Source organism: Cuculus canorus, chromosome Z (assembly GCF_017976375.1).
Source record: "Cuculus canorus isolate bCucCan1 chromosome Z, bCucCan1.pri, whole genome shotgun sequence".
NCBI lineage: Eukaryota > Metazoa > Chordata > Aves > Cuculiformes > Cuculidae > Cuculus > Cuculus canorus.
The window spans coordinates 34848676-34868423 of record NC_071441.1 but is presented as its reverse complement, the minus strand read 5'-3'; the positions used below and the strand labels follow the sequence as shown (position 1 = coordinate 34868423).

Sequence of the window (19748 nt, the reverse complement as noted above, 5' to 3'; positions counted from 1 at the left end):
TGTACTTGGAAGCAACATACGCACATAGTTGGCACTTGCTGTCAATAGAAACGTAGAAAACTGCTGAGCTTAATGGGGAACTTCTTAACTGCAAATGCTCCTGTTTATTCTCAATACTGAAATATTCTAAAATACTGACTGGGTATATTCTAAAATACTGGGTTTCCTCTGGTATTAAAACAGAAGCAGGAACAAATTGCTCCATCCTTGCTTGCACATGTAGTCAAACCACTTTCCATGCGCTATGTGAATTTCCTGAGTCTGGCTGGTACAGATCCCATCAGATAATTACCAGCTTGTTCTGTGCTGCTGCACAAGCTGTGATCTGTGGTGTTTGGCACAGCAGCTGACTCAGACAGGGGACTGTCAGAAATGGAGAAGACAGCAGTTTAAGCTCAGCACACACAGATCAGGAGGTCACTCAACATCAAAAGGACGCAAACCGTATTGACAGCAATGTGGCCAGCGAAGCAGGGTGGGAGAGGGAAACTCACAAGAGTACAAGCCAGTTAACCAGCAAGATAACTTCAAAGCCAGGTGCATTTCTTGTCACACACTAGTCAGCATCAATACGAGACCAACAGTTTGATTCCCATCAAAAACATAGACACCCTGTTCCAAAATAAGCCCAGTTGCTTGAGTTTAACCTGAGAAGGCTTCACAGCAATATAAACTAGTTATCTGATGGTCATCTAGGGGAATCAGCCTAATTGATAGTAAATAACATTTACAGGACAAAATAATACCATAAAAATTAGCAACCCCAAGATATCTTTGATAGCAGTTACAGAGATGCCATCATTAAAGTGGTCAGAAGCAATCTATCATGGTACTGTAGACCAGGGAAGTTTATTATATCTGCCACCAGTTTGAAAACAGAGCTATCTACTACTACCAGGCATTAATTTCTCAAAACTTACTTTTATAAAATGTTTGTTATCTACAACTTTTTTTTTATGTGAGCATCTAGCTGTTTCCTCCTCAGTCTTTCAGGGGCATGAGAGAATCAGCTTTTTCCTATAACAAAATTCAACTACAGACAAATTTTTAAATCTTGGCAGAGTACCCACATTTTTAAATCTTGGCAGAGTACCCACATTAAATAACAGTTACTGTGCTACTAAAGGTATGGGACCTTATTTTTTCCTGGTATTTATGCATGCTACCATGCATAAAATCCTTAGGGAATTCTGTTCAAAGCACCAAGTTAGACAGTAACCATGCCTAACCATTAGCTGTCTGCTGTGGCACTTAAGAAATGTATCTTTGAAATGACGTGAGTGGTTATTTGCACACACTGCGTTTTCTACCACTGGACAAGAAATTAAAGTTACACTGGGTAAAAGCATCTCTGGATTTTCCACTATGTCTACTGCTTACTGCCTCTTAGATTTTCTACAAAGCAGCCAACATGAAAGAGACTTTGTGATTTACAGTCCAGCTCTATGAATGCAGATAAGATCTGGTCAAAGATCTAAAACCAAACGGAGAACTCTTGGAATGGCTTCTCAAATATTTAAAACTACTATGAGCCAGAAAGCCAGTCGATTGATATATTGCCCTTGACCTTGTCATTCTTGGCTAGTTTGTTTTTCTCTGCTCTGCCTATATATTCTGCCTTGTATACATTAATCCGAAATACCTAACCTCACTCATTCGATAAAGTAAGCACCGCTAATAGGTTCTGCTCATCTACTTGGATGTCTCTGACTGTCTCCTGGCTATGCAATACGGCAGATAAATTGGTTACGCTATTGTAACTTTTCAGAAGAAAAATATAATTAGAAAAGCCTATTAAGATGTCTTCTGGGATAATGGAAGTCATGAAACATATTTCAGGAATGGAAGTCATGAAACATATTCTAGGAATATTTATTTTAATTTTATTTATTAAATGAAATTATATATTATATGCATGTTCTCCTACTCATAAAAAAATGAACAACAGATTATTTATTCCTCAAAAGAGAAAATTCTCTGTATATTTATAAACATACCTATCTCCAATAAAACTAATATCCAGTTAAGCTGCTAACACAGGAAATCTTATTGATAACACAAGGTAAATGACATGTAAGTCAAGGTAATACAAACATGACATGTCAATCTGAATACAACTGAACAGAAAAAAACTGTATTTTGCATACAGAGAAAACAAAACAGGCTGCTACAGATTTCTCTCTCCCATTCTTCTCTTCTGCACATAAACATGGAAACAAAAAATCCAAGCCCTCCCTGTAAATCCTGTAAAAGAATCTGAATTCCACTGCTCATGCAGAAATTGAAAGATAAGTCAGAACTGACTACCTGGCACTGCAATTCTTACACAGTTACAACTGCCAACACGAGTTTGAGACTCGAACGGTAACAGATTAAGTCCTTAGTTAGCATAGACACCTTTCCAGGAAAAGTTCTACAAAATGGAAAAAATAAAATTAAATTATTATGACAAAGAAAGAGATTCATAGACTGTAAAAGTCAGCATTGAGGACCACATATCCCTGCCACAGCACAGCAACTCAAATTTAGTTTTCACAGAAGGACTGAATTCTTTACCATAATCCCCCCCTCTACCTATCACTTTCCATGAAACAAAGGCTCTGCAAACTTTGAGTTGCTTGGTTTGGCAGAGCTTTGTGAAACTACTTTATAAACAAAGAGGGAACATATAGACTGTATTATGTTACTGTAACAAGGCTTGTAAGCAGATTTGAAGTGACCTTATGTTCCTGAGTCATAAAATGGTAATTCTTAGCGGACTTGCAATTTATGGTAGAATTTGACTTGAGCAACAGCCCCTTGATGCTTTAGTTAGTACAAAGGGCTAGATCACATCCTGATTTATTGCATTCTGATTGCTCTACTTTTCTTTTTAAAAAGATTTATAACAATGCTATTACTAGAGCACCAGTACAGTGACAACAAGCAGGCCAATAACCAAACCCTTTCACATGCATTTTGCTTTTCAAGTAAAGAATCTAACATTCCACACCAGTCTCAAAGTGCTAGCATATCAACTGCAACTATTACATCAGCTAAGTTACTGTAAGATGCAATTATGTCAGTTTACTGCAAAATTACTCCTAATGAGGTATATTAAGCAAAATCACTTATTAGAGGATACAAGTGCGATCGAATTTCTTTAGTTCTCCAACATTCCAGTAACTAAGCATTCAAAAGAAGCTGCGTAGGTGCAGTAATGCTTAACGTGGAATAATATAGTAAGATGAAGCCTTTATGGTAAGTTGACAATTTCCTCCACAGAGTTTGTAGCTAAAGTTTGTGAGAGAAAGAGCTCAGCAAAACTGAGCACACATTGACAGACAGTAGTGAGAGCAAAGGCTGTCATTACTACTCATCCCACTTCAGTCAACTAGAATATAAAAAGGCTGATCAGAATTTAGACTTGCTTGGATGTCTGGAGACTAAATTGTCATTCAGTACCAGCAGGTATTGAAATCATTCAATTCAGCACTACCTCAGCCTTTTTCATAGAATCAGACACTGCAATTTTCTCATAGTTTCCTATATTTTAATTGTGGAAAACATTTTCAAGAGTAAAACATATGCATAAACAATTTGAAGATGATTACAGGATGCAGGGATAGAAACAAATAGGCTTGTGTCAAAAAATCATATGTTAATTCTTCGCTATACCCTGAGTAACGGGCCTATAAGAGCATGTCTTTAGGACGAGAGAATACCCTGTTGCTGTCAGCTGTGCAAGTGAGAAGGCCTTTGAAATTCAAAGTAGTTTGAAAAGTTCACATCCACCTAGAAAAAGATGTATTAGGGGAAAAAAACAGTTTCTTTCTTCTTTAAAAGTTTTCAAAAATAAGACAATTTGAGAAAAGCACTTGTATTAACAGTCTCTTAAATACTGTAGGCCAGAAGTGATTAAGACATAAATGTGTACAAATCCCAAGCAGCTGGAAATGTGTTTTTTATTAGATTAACTGAAAGCAATTGCTAAACCTAAGAGAGTGTTCAGGGTTTTTTTTAGTGAATGCCGTTTGTTTTAATTCTTCAGGGGAAGACTAGGAGCATAAATTAGAGTCCATGCATTCACCTCAAGCTGCAGCTTGTCAGAAAATCTAGTGTAGTAATTCTTGCCTCTGCCATTCTTTCACACCTTTAAGTCTTGGTTGCAATCCAGATAAACAGAGACAAAAATGCATTACATTGTTACTGTACCTTTAGTCCCCTAGCTATTGTTAACGTCACAACACATTATTTTTTTAACACATAGAAATAATTATGGAATTCTGATAGTAAAAGGAATTCACTAGATTAGGCCCTTAGAAGGTGCCATACAGACACATACATTGGGTAACATTTTTCAGTAAGCCTGGGGAGTGTATGAGCCATGATATATGATGCAAAAAAAATCCACAGTCCTTGCATCTTGAATTTTAAGCACGGCCTGAACCCCAAGGGCAGTAGAGAAGAAAGCCCAAGGTGACAGAGCTGCTGCCCTTTCCTGCATGAACTGCAACCAGGCAGCAACACTGCTGATGTACCTTTTGGCGCTTTCTATACCTGCTGCCTGGAGCTCTAATTCCCCCAGGTAGCCTGTGGAAAGCTTTCCAAAGGCAGATATAAGGGAGACAAACTTGTTATCAGTGAGCTTTGCCTCTTTTGTGTGTAGCTTAAACCTTGCTGCTGATGCTGGAAATGAAGAATCACGACCACATTCAGCATGGCTTATGCAAAGGACCTATGAAGTTGCTACTTACCATTCAGAAGTGATTCCTGATGCCACTAGAATTAATAAAGTCATGAAGAAACTTATTGCTTCTTCCCACTTGCATTTCTCCACTTAGCTGTTCTCTTTCTAGAAGGGTTAATGTTTAGGTGGCAATCTTTACCCCAACAAACGTGGTTGGACAGTCTATTCAGAAAACAGCACAATTGCTTGCTGTGAGATATGTCACTGTTTTTTTCTGCCAGATATTGCCCTATTCAAAATTTGTACAGCCAAAGAAACACAACAGTGAAGTCCTGCCTTTTGGCAAAATGACAAAACAGACATACATTAAATGTCGGCTTTCCAGAGTTTACATCACTCACACCCCTCAGTCTACAAGGACCTACAAATTACAGCTGTCGAAATTTTTGCATAACCTAAACTTTCAGCTCTAGAGAACCCTTACTTGTCTACATTTATTTATATTCTTGGTAATGGAGTGGTTCATTATTTATACTAGCTGTTTAAACAGTAACTGGCTTGTTTTAGGAATTGTGCATTTGTGCAGAGATGAGCCGTGCAGTTTATGTATCAGAAGAAAATCCAGATTCATCAACCAGAGAAAGCTGACTTAAATTTGTACAATCATAAGAGTAAAATATTTTTCCCTAACGTCTTTTGAAATATGTTTTGCAAGCAAACAAAGTAGATTAAGTTACTTCCCACATCTACTAGTCACATTGCTTGACTGTTAGGATTTAACACTGTTAAATCCATAAACAGACGTTGCTGCATTTTCAAGTCTCCTTTCATTTCTAGAAATATATAACTTTACTCATTTGTAAACAGCAGCTCTGGGGAGATGTGTTGTGGAAGAGTTATTACCTACATATTAAACAATCTCCTAAATGAATGTAAAATCCATACTAGTGCTCTGCAGACCTTCAAAAATCTATATGGGTCAATCTTTTCAAATAGGGAACCTTCCGATTTTGCAGATTCTCAATGTCCACACAATTAGCAGTAATTCTTGCATCTCACATCTCCAGCATTTTGAATGCATGTTTCCCTTCAAAATTGACTGCATCAACAGAATTGGTCATTATTTGCAGGCAGTTGGAAACCTGGATTGTGTATGAATGGCAGCCTGTATTATACTGTAAAGAGAGTATTAACAGAGTTAGGAGTATGCACACGGTAAAAATTAATTTTGATTTTTTTCCTCTCTCCAGTCCCATTCCTCCGGCATCTTTTAAACATGCACTTTTTAAGAAATATTCAACAGTGTAGAAATTAAAGTAATTTTCTGAAAACTAGTTAAGTAACTTAAAGAGCATTTAGGATCCCAAATTTCAGATTTAAAAGCCATTTAAGAAAGAAATTAAGGGCTTCATGCTAAAACAGTGGTAGTGACCATGTACCCAGCACAAAGGTTAGTGTTTATGACTTCAGTGAGATGGGATTTCCATCTCCTTCAATGAGCCAAGACATCAAACCCACACTGTTAACTAATGCTTACACAGAACCAGCCCCTGGGACAATATGCGTGTTTCTGCAGAAGTAAAGGCAAGTAGGTGTGGAGAAGGGCGGCAGGGAGGGGAGGGAGTTTGGGGCGTGGGAGAGTGGGGGTGGGTGGTATAAGTGGACATGGGGACTTAGCAAAGGACCTGCATAACTAGATAAAGACAGTGGTGGTAACCGTGCTGTGGGTACTATTTGGAGCCAGAAAGGAGGGGAAAAGAGCACAGCTGTGAAATTTTGCATTGGGAGTCAGTCACTGGTGACTCTGGGAACCATCTCTGGGTAGCAGTGTGTGCATTTTTCTTCCACAGACTGAGCCCATCAACAGCCTCAGTCACCACAACATACTGATTTCCAGTTTACTGTCTCCAGAACAATGGCTCTTGTTCACAGAGCACAGTGTTTTTGCAGAGCCATTTGGATTTTTACTTCGATGGGATGGCAGAAACATATGTTACCCCAGCCTCCTTGTCATAATATTTAATACTGGCAAAGGCAGTAAAAACAAGGTGACAACTATACCAGAAACAATACGCAGTATTTAAAGGCATCTTGTTTACTAATACTATTCACTGTTTCTTGCTTAGGGAAACAGACACATCTCAGACCTACAAGATATGTGGGCCACAAAGTCAAAACTCTGCTTTACCACAACTGAGAGGAAGACAGTGAAGTTTAGCCCAAGGTTCTCAAAGCATGCAAGTCTACTGATTGGATAGTGGAGATTGGCTGGTAAGTGAGGAAGGAAATATTTGCCAGCTGTAGGATCCACATCTGGCTGATCAGCCACACCCCTTGGCAAGCAGCATGTGCTGCAACTTCACTCTAGCAAACCAAACAATGAAGACAAGAACTTCTATATACAGACAAATAAGAATAAAGGCAGGAAGGCAAAGGGGAGGCAGGGGAACTGAGAAAGTCTGGATAAGTCTTCAGAAGGGAATGGGGAGCTTGGATATGTAGGCACTGCAGAACTCTAGAAGAAAAGCTTAGATGTAGTGGTGTACATGTGGAGTGAAAAATGGGTCCCACTGGGGAAAAACAGGAAGCCAGATAGTAAATGAAGTTCTCAGCAAAACACCTGCCCACTTGCCTAGTATAACCATAACCTCCTCTAACCATACCGCCTAAGCACACAGTTTTGGGTTGCTTAGCCTCAACTACTCTAGACCCACACCCACAGATCAGAGAAGTGAAGGTTAAAAGTAAGCCCATTTTGGAAATGTCTTTAGAGATATGTGAAAAAGGACTGGAAGAGGAAAATAATCCGTGACATTTTAAATATAATTTGGTGGTCCCAATCAGAAAGCCCTTGATGGATAAGACATACATTATCAAGTGTACACTACTTTGCCTAAGGATATTCATAACCTGAAGCAGTACATCGTTTCATTTTTAATCTCAAAATGAAGACTGAGTCTGCATGAGCACTAACTAGCATTGAGGTTATTTTTAGAACAATACACTAAGAGCTTAATTTACAGGCAAGTATGAGAGAGGATTGGGTAAAACACTTTTAAACTACAAGAATAATTAAATGTTGGATGGCTAATACTCTTCCTGGAGCTTTTCAATTTCTTATTAGTATCTGGGAAAAGCTATTAGCTACAGCTCATTTCTTGCAGTTGTAAAGTGCCGTAAAGTGCCAGACTGAGACATTTCATTAACTACTGTTTCTGAAAGAACAGCTTGCTATCTAATAAAAAGATGCTTATTTATTTATCTACCTACCTATTTATTTATTTATTTATCTGTCTGTCTGTCCATCCAAAGTCATTCAATTTCCTGGTAGTATATATAAACAAACATAAACCAACCCAAATCTTCCTCAGTCACTGTTTCTGATAGGAGACTGATGGCAACAGAAACAAAAACAGGAGAGGGAAAAGTGCACGACGTTTATATCTGATCTCTTTGCCTTGGTCTTAAAGAAATGTAATCTGCACATAAAACAAACTACGCTCTAGTCAAAGTGTTTATGTAGGATTCTGCCTCAGCTTCAAGCAGGGTTTCAGCTATAATCTACAAGTTCATTAGACCTACGCAACCCAGTTGTTCCACAATCAGATTAATTGAGCTTCTGTTACAGAAAATTGAAATATAACTTATAAAACAGCCATATAGGTTGTTGTGACTGTTTTCTCATCCTGCTTATACCACCTGGCCAAAGTGCTAGCAAAAAGCAAGAAGAGCCAAAAGGATATTAAGGAAGCAGAAATGGTAAATGTCTTTGACGCTTAGTAGCCTACACTTACACTTAACTTCGTGAGATATCAAGTAGATGCAAGAGTTGTGACTGATGTAAGAAGCAGGATATTGAGTACAGTCATTTACTCTTAAATCAACTCGCCCAACTCTCTAATGCTACACATGCTAGTTTATGTGCAAAAAAGTACTATAGACTCTCATCATTTGTTATAATAATGATATAGCCCAAACAGTTATTTTCTTCTGAAAAACAGCTTTACAATAAGTAAGCAGTATATTTTAATCTCACAGCAACATGGCTCAAAGCATCTTCTATCATTAATATGGTTTGTCATTTTACCAAAATATATACCAAGGCTATTTGTATTCTACACAAAGCTAGAATATACAACTTGAAACAGAACACTCAACATTTAAGGTAAAATATGTACATTTCAATTCTGAATGAGGCACTAAATCAACCAAAACTTGCTTCTGACAGACTAGTGATTAATTATAGAATTTTCAGTAATCCTCCAGTAACAAAGTGAACACTGTTCTTCACACAGAAACTGCTGGTTAAATCACACAACATAGATCTAGTATTCTTACTGGAAAATATGACATTACCTTGATTGTCAGGCAGCCTTCTAGAAACACTCAATTTTCCAGTTTGCCTCTATATAAGCACATAGTTTAAAAGAAAAATTACGTGACAGAAGTCATAAACATACAAAAATCATACCTAGTAATGCAGATCTTGAAAGAGTTTTCTATGCTCTGCATCAAGGGAGAAAAATATTTTCAAAAATATACTATGAAGGAAGGAAGAAGGATTACATGAAGCTGAAATTATTTTGCAAAAGAAAATGAAGCATGTCATCCCTCTCTCAAAGACTGTAAAGATGCCTAACTTTAAAGTTGTTTTGTCACCTGTAAGAGGGAGGGTTCTGCATGGTATTTGGAACAAGCCCTGCCCTGCAATGATAAGATCCCTATCTGGTTAGCGAGGAGTACTTGCAATATGTGGCAAATCTTTATTTGTGTACAAGGGCGAGATCACATGCTTCTTGATGAAACGTGTCTGTAACAAACAATCTCATGGGTCAAAAATGCGGTACATGTACCACTCTGTGCTTTGAGGTCTAAGTTTGCCATGGCAGAAATAATTCACAGAATAATTTCTACTAAAATATCTATTCTAACTCTTGGACAAAACAATTAATCTGTATAAAGAGCAGATTAACAGAATGAAATTACACCACCCCCATCCATCTGCTTTTAAGGTGACAAGCAAAGCTATACTTATTGAAGTGGGAAAATGTATCAACCTCTTCTATAAAATTTAGTTTCTTCAGAAAGCCAGCTTTTCAGATCTCCATGGGGATGTAGGCAGGGCGGATGAAAGTGAAAGACTTTTTAAAAATAGCTGGCTTTTGGATCTTGCTCTATTTGAAGACAAAGCAACTGGAGCTAGAATAAGCTGAAATGTTAAACCAGCTTTTGAGAGAAACAGACTATTCCACAGGTACATAGTGAATATTTGCTTCATTCCAAATTTCAACGCCTTCATTCAAAGCTGAAAAATCAACTGAGATTTTAAAAGCCAGGAAACCTTATTTTCCTCTTACAATCCGTGAATAAAAATGAAGTGAGAGGTTGAGATCCAGTTTTAAAATCTTGAAGCCCATGGTAACGAGAAACAATCAGTTCAATTCACTACTACAGATAAAATTGTATTTGCTACGTTGACATGTTTCAAATTAAAACCATCTTCTTGGAATGCTATTTTCTCTTCCATACACATAAAAGAGATGCTATTTTACTATTTTTTTCCCAGATCTGTTTCGTGCATAAACAAACAGCACATCCATGGGTAATAAACATTTGCACTCATGTTGCTAGTTTTGTAAAAATGAGATAAGATAATAGATGTATATTAAACTGCAGTACTGCTGAAGTTCATTGCCCATTAGAGAAAAGGAATGGGTACATAAATAACATACTTATGTACCTTTAACTGTTTTAATTATCAAAGACAACCAACATTTCCTTAACAAAACCAAATCAAAACAAAACATTGAAAGCAACAAGTTTTCCTATTTTCCAATTAAAAAGTATAGGCAGAAGCACTTAAGTGACTTTAAATTTTTCTACCTTGCTCTTTTTGCCCAGGACGTAGAGAGAAAGGGACATTAATTACAGTCCTTGGAAATTACTTAACCGCCTTGCTAAAAGTATTTCAGGTTTCTTTCATAGCAGCAAGGAAGAGTCCTGATGCAGAGCTGAGATTCTTTCTGTTGAGAAGGAGTATAAAATTTTGTTTTCTTCTTTTGATAAAATGGCAGTGCTCAAAATACAAACTCTAAAATTATGGTGCTACAGAGCTGACAGTGGGATTTGCTGGTTAGCACCACCTCTCTCCATTATCTGAACTGTAAAAAAAAATTTAAAAGAGAGTTCATTTCTGATTTAAGACAGATTTCCTCCCTTTCTCATGGCATAGGGGCAGCATTTTCCCTTTTGTCTTTAAACAGCAAGGTATGGTCTCTGTGGTGGGGATAGAGGGAACTCACTCCTTTTTACACCAGTAAAAAGGGCAAAGGGGGCACTACCCTACCCCATCAGAGGCCACAGAATGCCACTGCTGTAAAGACTCAGGGTGAGAGTATAGTAATCACTTTGATACACACCACCACCACCATAATTTTCGAGACTGTTCAGTGTTCAGAATATATTTCATCAAGTGACTTTCAATTAAGTCATTTTATGTTATGAATTTATGTCCAGTTTCCTGTCAGACAGAAACGAGCAAGGAGTTGAAAGGGCCCGTTTAGGCTACAAGGACTAAAGACAAGGACAAGGACTACAAGACTACCGTTGTCTCCAGTAGTCAAGTTGCACAGATGAAGTCAGAGCACTTCAAATCCCCAGTATGGTCTAAGTGCATAGTACAGCTGCCTCTTGGATTCACAATTTGATATTAAACAGTGTTGATAAACACAATTTGATGCAAAATAAAGCCATAAAATACTGTTATTCTTTCTTTTTTTCCCCCTGGCCATTTGAACACCTAGCAAACTGCTACGGTTGTGTTTTCCAACAGATGCAAGACTAGCTTCTAATTGCCTAAAAACTTGTACCACTGTCAATTCAATGCACCCCTAATCCCAGTCTGAAGGCCTGTATTTCAACCTGGGAGTTTCATCACTTAAGCAAAATATTAATTGTTTAAGAATAGCAGTGGCAGGTCATGATACAACTCAGGTGTTCTGAAGCAAAACCACAGTACTGTGGCACTATGTTTCCCCCCCCCCAGTACTTCACCAATTTAATCAAGACTGATTTCCTTGCTAACATTTCTTTGCATTAAATTAAAATATATTTTTCTGTGGTAGTTTATTGGCATGTATTTAATGAGGTTTTTCTCACACTTTTCACCTTGGCACTGCAAACAGCATGTGTTATTATATAGTTCACTGAAGTCTCAGTAGTTCAAATTAATATCTTCACTATCTTTTTAAGATAAAGTTATTGCTATTTAAATGAAGAAAATACATTCAGACGGCTACCTGGTAATGCAGAAGAATAAACACTAGGATTTTTATTGCAGATGTACCATTTCTCCAAGTTAATGAGCCACATATATAGATATATATCATTTATAATTACTTATGACAAACAAATATACGTAAGTTTTAAGAACTCTTTTATTTATCAGAGAAAAGCAAACATCTTATAAAACCAAAATGATTTAACTGAAAGCTATGAAGCTGGTGCAGTTCAGCTATGCTGATGTAACTCTTAAGTTACCCGAGCTTTGATACCAGCTTAGGCAGTAAAAATGCTACAATACGGATAAAACCGTACTGTTTTAAAGACACTAGCATCCGTGACCTTCTCAGGCACAGATGGCCCCATAGCTGTTCTGAATGTAAGCAGGCACCATGGGGTTTCACATATTGGCAGGAATGTGTTAAAGTGAGTCAGAAAACTAGTCATGTTGCTGAAGGAAGAGGTAGTCCAGTCTCTTCTGGGAACACCTTAATGGTCACTGCACTGAGGAGTCAGTGGCAGGTGAGATGACATGTGATCTAAAATCATATGACTGTGGCTTGTCCAAGTGAACTAACAGCGAAGTTTTCTTTCTGCATACCCAGAGGGATATTCTTTTCTCCAGTATCCAGCAGAGAAGAAAAGAAATGGGTTTCAGTTAGTCTATATAAAGGGGACAAGGAACAGAAGTAACACGGATCCTACAGCATCTGAAAGAAGATGCAATCTGAAAGCAAAGCCACCTCCAGCTGGGTACAAATGAAATGAGCTCTACTCATTTCAGATGAACACTCAGTTCAGATATACAGCTAGGTATTTGTTGAACACAAACCAGAACTAACAGCAATATTGACTTGATGCTGTTGCGGAACCTATGTAGTTCAGATAGAGCAACTAAAGCCAGCTTCTGGTGGCTGCATGGCCTGCATTAGAGGCAATCTTCCATCATCCCCAAATAAAACAAATCAGGCCACTATTGAGCTGAAATAAACACATCTGTGACATGTTCTACCAATTAATCAGTGTATCATATCTTTTTTCAAATGTATTGCTTTCTTGCAGTCATCATTATACATGGCTTAAATTGACAATTACTGACAGCATCTACAACTGATGTCATGCTGGTCTAACAGTCAGTGAACCATCACGCCTCAGCTTTCTGTGTTTTCCCAAGAGGATAATTATTAAGCATATAAACCCCGCAGCATCATAATTGTGTAGCAGCAACAATATAATTATATTCATATTGACCAAACAGAGATAGTTCTGAGAAAGAAAAAGAATGGCAAAGAAACCTGAGTAAGACAGAAAATAGTAAATGCAGGGTTTGGAAACTGAAGTGCATCACACAGTATCTACCTTCTTCTGTCACTCAAGCAGAACATGCAATACCAGTCCAGAAGACTTCACTAGAACTGGTTTTAAATACTTTTAGTTCAACAGATATAATATGCCTTTCAGAGTATCTGGTTGACCAGAAATATCTTCTCTTTCTATATATGAAAAAAAAGAATACTCTTAAAACACAAAAATGAAACTCTGACCTCTGGTAAATACTGCAAAAGGCTGGATTTTCAAAAGATAAACACTCTTTCACAGAGGAGTATCTTACCATAAAGCCTTTATTTCCAATTGTACAATTATATATATGTATGTGTGTGTACAATGCAGCAGTTATAAAAGCAAAGCAAAAACTTTAGGGAATTATTTCCATCAAATTCCTATAGGAGACTGTTTACTAAGGACACAATTTAAGTTCTAAGTACCTACAAGTAACAAACTTACTGTGAAATAATTAATTTTGTAAAACAAATACAAATTTTATACTGCCTAGGTCTGACATCCACTGGACAGAAGCAAGATAGATAGTCCATGTTAAGAACTCATACATAAGCCTTCACATCTGCTTTATTTATGAGGGCTGGAGGATCTAACGGCATTGCGTAATATGGATTTACAGGCTCAGACTGATGCAACACCAAGTTTCTTAGAGGTTTTATATTCAGCAGTGTTACTGGTTTCTTTCTCATTTATACTTTCAAATTATGTTTCTGTGATTTGAATAAAGCCTTGTCAAAATTACTGAACCCTCTGTTTAGCACAGCTTATCTGGTAGTTACACTTTGTAACCTTTAACACTTACTACCACAAGAAGTCTGCATCAACAGAAAAAAGAGTCTTGGTTAACATGTGTTTTACGGATATTCAACAACTTTAGAAGATTTAATAGAGATCTTTAGAAAAGGTCTCATTCTTTAATACATATTCTAAAAGGTATCAATCTAGCTAAGCAAGAACTCAATTTTTAAATGTTTATTCTTATATTTTATATTTCTAAAGAGAGTTTTCAACACATTTTTGCTGATCTGTTTTCTAAAGACCTACCAAAACATTATGAATCTTGCACTACACTACCTCTGTGAGCTGAAGGCAAACAAATCAGCTAACTCTCATGCTCCTAAGCAAACATTTCCAAAGAATTCCTCTCAAACATACATTAGAAATGATCTTCAGAAGCCAAAGGAAGGTCCCTAGAGTCAAGTGAGGAAAGACAGACTTGTCATGCCATTAATCCACCTCTTTCTCCTTGTATCATTAGTTCTGTATCAGAAAGAGTAATTTAATTACATTTGCAGTGCCTATCAACAAGTTGGACGGAAAAGGGACTTTGAGTTAAAGAAAAATTAATGGAACACATCTTCAGAAACAACCAAAACATAGGGCACTACACAATCAGTGCTTTTAGAAAGAGAGTGTGCTTTTAGAAAAACTCCTGGGATAGAGGAGTTATTAGCTCAGCTGGTGACCCAGGCACCCCAGAGACACCTACTGTTCCCCCATATTCAGGTTGGGGATATTTAATAAGACAAACTCAGCTCCTCCAATGGAGGCAGAAGTAGTATTCAGCTGCCAGCATTTGCTGGGAGCAAAAAATAAAAAATCCATGGCCAGCTCAGGCTTGCCTCCTCCTTAGCAGCAGCAGGAGACATAGAGTGGACTACTGGATAGCCAGGTCCCAGGCATCAGAAATAAGCAACACAAGAGTCAGCTCTTGGACAAAGAATCATGCTTAAAGAGCATCACATCACTGGAGACACTTGTGCAAGGGCTCTGAAGACACTAGGCTTAGGAAAACAGAGGTAGAGACTGCAGAGTCAGAAAATCATCCCTCTTATTTGTGAATCCCCTACCGCATCTATTTTTCCTTCCTTCAGAGGCAGGAAGAAGAGAATGAACTTCAGTGCAATATGGAATTTTTAAAGGCATTTCCTTCTACCTAAGAGCCAAAAGCTGTGATCACTTAAGCTTTTTTAAATACTTATTCATTTTGTAGCTCTGGCCAAACTAAATGAATCCAGTCTTTGAAAACCTGTTTCTTTAAAAAAAAATATTTTCCTAGTCATACTTGAAGTCTGACTTTTTTCCAAGGATGTCAACAAAAATGTATATTAATTTCTCCCTTTACAATGAATTCCTATGTGTGCAACAACAGTAAGTTAGCATTAGACTGTTACAGATCTCAAACTTTCATATCTAAATAAAATCATTTTACTCAATAGTTTGGAAAACAGCCACTCATTTTTTTCTGTAATGGTGTTTCTGTATTCTTTATTCTGTTTTGGGGTTTTTTCCATTGATTTTTTGCCCATTTGGTTTTTTTTTTTTCAACTTGCCAACAGTAATATCAGGTAATGGTAATACAGCTGCTGACCCTGAAATTCAAATACTGCTTAGCAGTATAGAATAATATTATAAAACTTCATAAAATACTTGCTGAAACAGTACTTGGGAGTGTTTTTCTTAATTAATAACTTAGTGTCGGTCATGTTTCCAAGGAATGTTCCAGTTTTCTGAATCTGCAGATGTTTGATATACCTTACTCTTCATTTATGTGAAGTCCTGAAGAGAAGCAAAAATGATTGAGGAACACGGACTCCCGTGAAAAATATTTCTTTCATTCCTGAAGAGCTCTAAAGTATTTTAAAAAATCAAAATGTGTTAAAAATGTTTAAAAAACCACAAATACGTTAAAAGTGTTTAAAACTCTTAATATTGTTACTTACCAAAGGACAATGTAGGTCACAAGGCTTTGCTATAAGAAAGGGAAAAAATTCTCATCTGTTGCAATAAGAGTTATATGTTTTCGGAACTATATGAACTACAAAAGCTAGAAGGAAAAAGAAAGATTTATTTCACAAAAATTGTGAAAACTGTTTCTGTTTCTAAAAGTCCAGACTAATTTATTTCTGATTTTTCTGTGTTGTGCATATGTACATTGCATATTGATAGCACTTTTCCCACTCTGCTTTCTCATCTCCAGCTTCATGCCTCTTACTTTTAGAGAAAATAACATTGGAAAACTGTAACTAGCTTTAACAGGCAAAAGGGAAGGCAGCTGGAAAAAGAGAACAGAAGAACACTGATAAATTATGCATGACATGATAAAAAAAATTTTGCTGGGTAGGGCCTCACTGAGTGAGTTTATGTGTGTGTTGACAGTGTTTACTGTAGAGACAACCCTTAGTAAATCATCCATAGTAGACAACTGCAACTATAACGTGGAAAACCCCCCAGCTATATCTGTTAAATAACCTGAAGAAAAAAGACAAGTTTAGACGTTCAAAACTACCAAGACTAAAGTAGCATTAGATGATTTCCAGTAATAATATTAACAATTAACAGCAACAACAATAGCAATAAAATAAATTAAATTAACCACTACTAACTAGGAACACTAAACCTCCTGATACTACAGTGTTACTTCAAACAATACAAGAAAAATAAGTACAACACACAAATCAGTCATATTCTGAATAAATTCTGTTCTCAATCCCAGACACTTATTTGCCTGAAAAATATGTACTTGCCAGAGCTCTTGAAATGTAAGCAGTAATTCAGAGCATACTCTGCAAACAGATGCTATTTCACTATAGAAGTACCAAGCCTCAAGTCATGACAGAACTCAGCAAATACACACAACAGGGAAACTTCAACGTCCAGTTCTTAGGAAAGCTGGCAGTACAAAACCAGAACTTCTGTGAGCTATCATAAGAGCTGCAGAGACAGTCATGCCTCTTCTTCTCAAGCTCTTGCATGCCATTTTTTCTTTCAGTACCTCAGACCTACAGGAAATGTGGCCTCCCCTGCATCATGTGCATCACACACAGGGTATAAAATAACAGCAAGAAGAAAAGGAAGAAGTAAAACACAAGCTGATTCATAGACCACTAATATTTCTGACTGAAAGCACAAAGTTACACATTTAGCAAAACAGGATACATACTACTTGCGTTTTAACTATAAGAAAGTTCAGTAATAGCCCAAATAGTCCAGGTTTTTCAGCAAGGATTAAAAAAAAATGAACTTCACTAAAACAACAGCTTGAATCTCTCTCTCCAAACCCTTATTGCTGTTAAGCATGTGAAAGTAACTTTGTACTTTCTGGTGATGACGGAGGTAGCTGAACAAATGCCAAATACCACTAAGAGTTGTTTCAAAATCTCTAATCCTCCTGAGATTTCAGAAGTAGTTCCATAGGCAGCAAAAGACTTTATGAAGCTGGAGTGCTCCTTGTGACAGCACGCCAAATTCTGGGATCTTGGATATAAAAAACCCTCACTGCTAATAATCTGTGATATTGTCCCAAAAATGAATTAAGGTAGTCCCCAGAATATACTGAACATCACTAAAAGTGGAAGCTGCATTCACTTTTCAATAGTCATGTTGCAAAGGAAGTACAATTATACATCTTTGTTGTACTCTCCACTATACATTTAAAGAAATACCCCAACAACAATAACAACAAAAAAGCCAACACCCTTGCACAACGAATAAGCTATTATTTACATGAAAATAAGTAGAAATTTGACAATTTTCTTTTATTTTTCTTCTTTTTCTTTCCATGTTCTGTTTATATTAAACACGACCCTTCCAGAGGAAAACAGTTCACAGAGGAAGAGAAAATGAACTGTGCTCAATGCTTTAATGCTATGACATCAGTGCCCTGCTGTGCAGAGGCCAACATTTGCTAAGCACAAGTAACACTGGTTAGATAACATAAATACAGAAGATTTTCAAATTCTCCTCAGGTTTCCAAGCACAGACTGAACAGATGTTAGAAACTAAAAGAAAACTGTGCTTTTTAAATCTTAGCAAGGCAACTGTTTTGTTCAAACTTTGTTCCCTTTTAGCATAAGTTATTTTCATTGAAATATTTTGGGGTACCCAATGCCTGCAGAGCAGCTATACTTTGTCACAGTTTGATGAAGCAGACCTGCTTTGACAGGGAACAGGGTTACTAAGGGCTGTCATTCATATATGCTGAACCAGAGCAGATCAGTCACTTTCTGAGCCCATGCCCTGCTCTTTATAAATATTCCCATGTGTTTGCAATTAGTTAGTGGGCTAACTATTCTGGCAGCAAAGGTTATTGAAGGCTGTTTTCCAGATGTGGGATACTGGGGGGTGGGGATTTCCCCTCTGCACAACTAAGACTCGATCTTAGCATGTTTAGTAACAACACAGCCAAACAGTAGGCTCCCATACATTTGTATCAAAAAAAGACCTTAAATGGAAGAATTTATCTGCCTTCCTTTGCAAAAACTATGCTTCAGATCTAGAGGGCCACAGAATGCAATTGTTTAGCTTTCCGCAACCTAGGACAAGCAACAGAAGCCTTGTAAATTTCTGAAATATGGTTTAAGCTGCTGTTGTGTTACACTCGCTTCTGCATGATAAGGCTTGCAATGATGGAATAAATCATCATGGCCTTCTAGAACACATCGTGTGACGTACCACATGTACATCAAAATACCAGATTTTTGTTTGTACTTTTACCCCAGATGGTAACTTATGTATCAACCTAACTGCCTATATCTCATAATTACAAGCACCTAGTCTTAGGAACAATAGTGCTATTTTACATAGCAAATATTCTCAACCAGATAAAGCATTAAGGATTATTCATAATATACCACTGTACTAGGGAATATCCTGTATCCAGGATTAAAGAAATATAACATGATTAAGTAACTTTGCAGACAACGTTTGCGTTTCAGTAGGCTGCCTCTACACTGCTCAGTGAAGTTATAATTGTCAGTGTTTACTTTAACATCCTTGGACACAAAATGTAAAAATAAACCAAGTGCAGAGTAAAGTACTAGACTCTTAAGAGAAAGGTCTTATGAGATTATTAATTCACTAATCAAACCATCCTCTATAGTTTGTGTGGCTCATGAGCTTAAGGTAGAGTAAACTTTGAAGCTCTAGGATTAAATGTGGGTTCTGCAATCTAATCTGACCAGGTGATTCTGATATCTCCACAGTACTGTCCCGCTATGGCCAAGACCATCTGAAAAGAACAAGAATAATCCTAACTTCTACTGCTGGCATAAAGCCACTGTTTCTTGTACAAGTCACCTTTTTATTAAAGTCTGCCCATTCACTGCATTACAGAGAAAGGCGACCAAGTCAATACTATGCATCAGATGTACAGTCAATAGTAACAGCAGTTAATTCACGCAATTTTTTTGCTACAAGCAACAGGTCATCACAAAGAGGATAAAATGGATTGTTCTTGTGCAGCACCATACAGCAAACATACACACTTTAAACAAGATCAGGAGAGAATATGGACAAAAGACTTGACTCTGAAAAGGGCTTTCACAGTGAGTTACATTCAGTAAGATTATTCACGTGACTAAACGCAATTCATGTTATGAATTAGGCTTTAAATGTCAGGATTAGATAACATGAAAGAAGGATGAGAAAAAGCCTGGATGAAAGTAAGGAATCTAAA

At 37.1% G+C, this 19748-nt stretch overlaps 1 protein-coding gene across 3 annotated transcripts in view; it reads right to left on the bottom strand.

Moving 5' to 3' along the window:
• ROR2 (receptor tyrosine kinase like orphan receptor 2) overlaps positions 1 to 19748 on the bottom strand; it is a 138258-nt gene that overhangs the window by 53918 nt on the left and 64592 nt on the right. The window contains exon 1 of one of the 3 annotated variants that reach the window (XM_009566354.2): positions 9141 to 9206. The exons of 1 other annotated variant lie outside the window; for it this stretch is intronic. The gene's annotated coding sequence lies outside the window, so the exon portion shown is untranslated. Of the gene's footprint in view, positions 1 to 9025; positions 9048 to 9140; positions 9207 to 19748 lie in introns of those variants that run through there. One more of the 3 variants, XM_054055345.1, reaches the window with a different exon arrangement.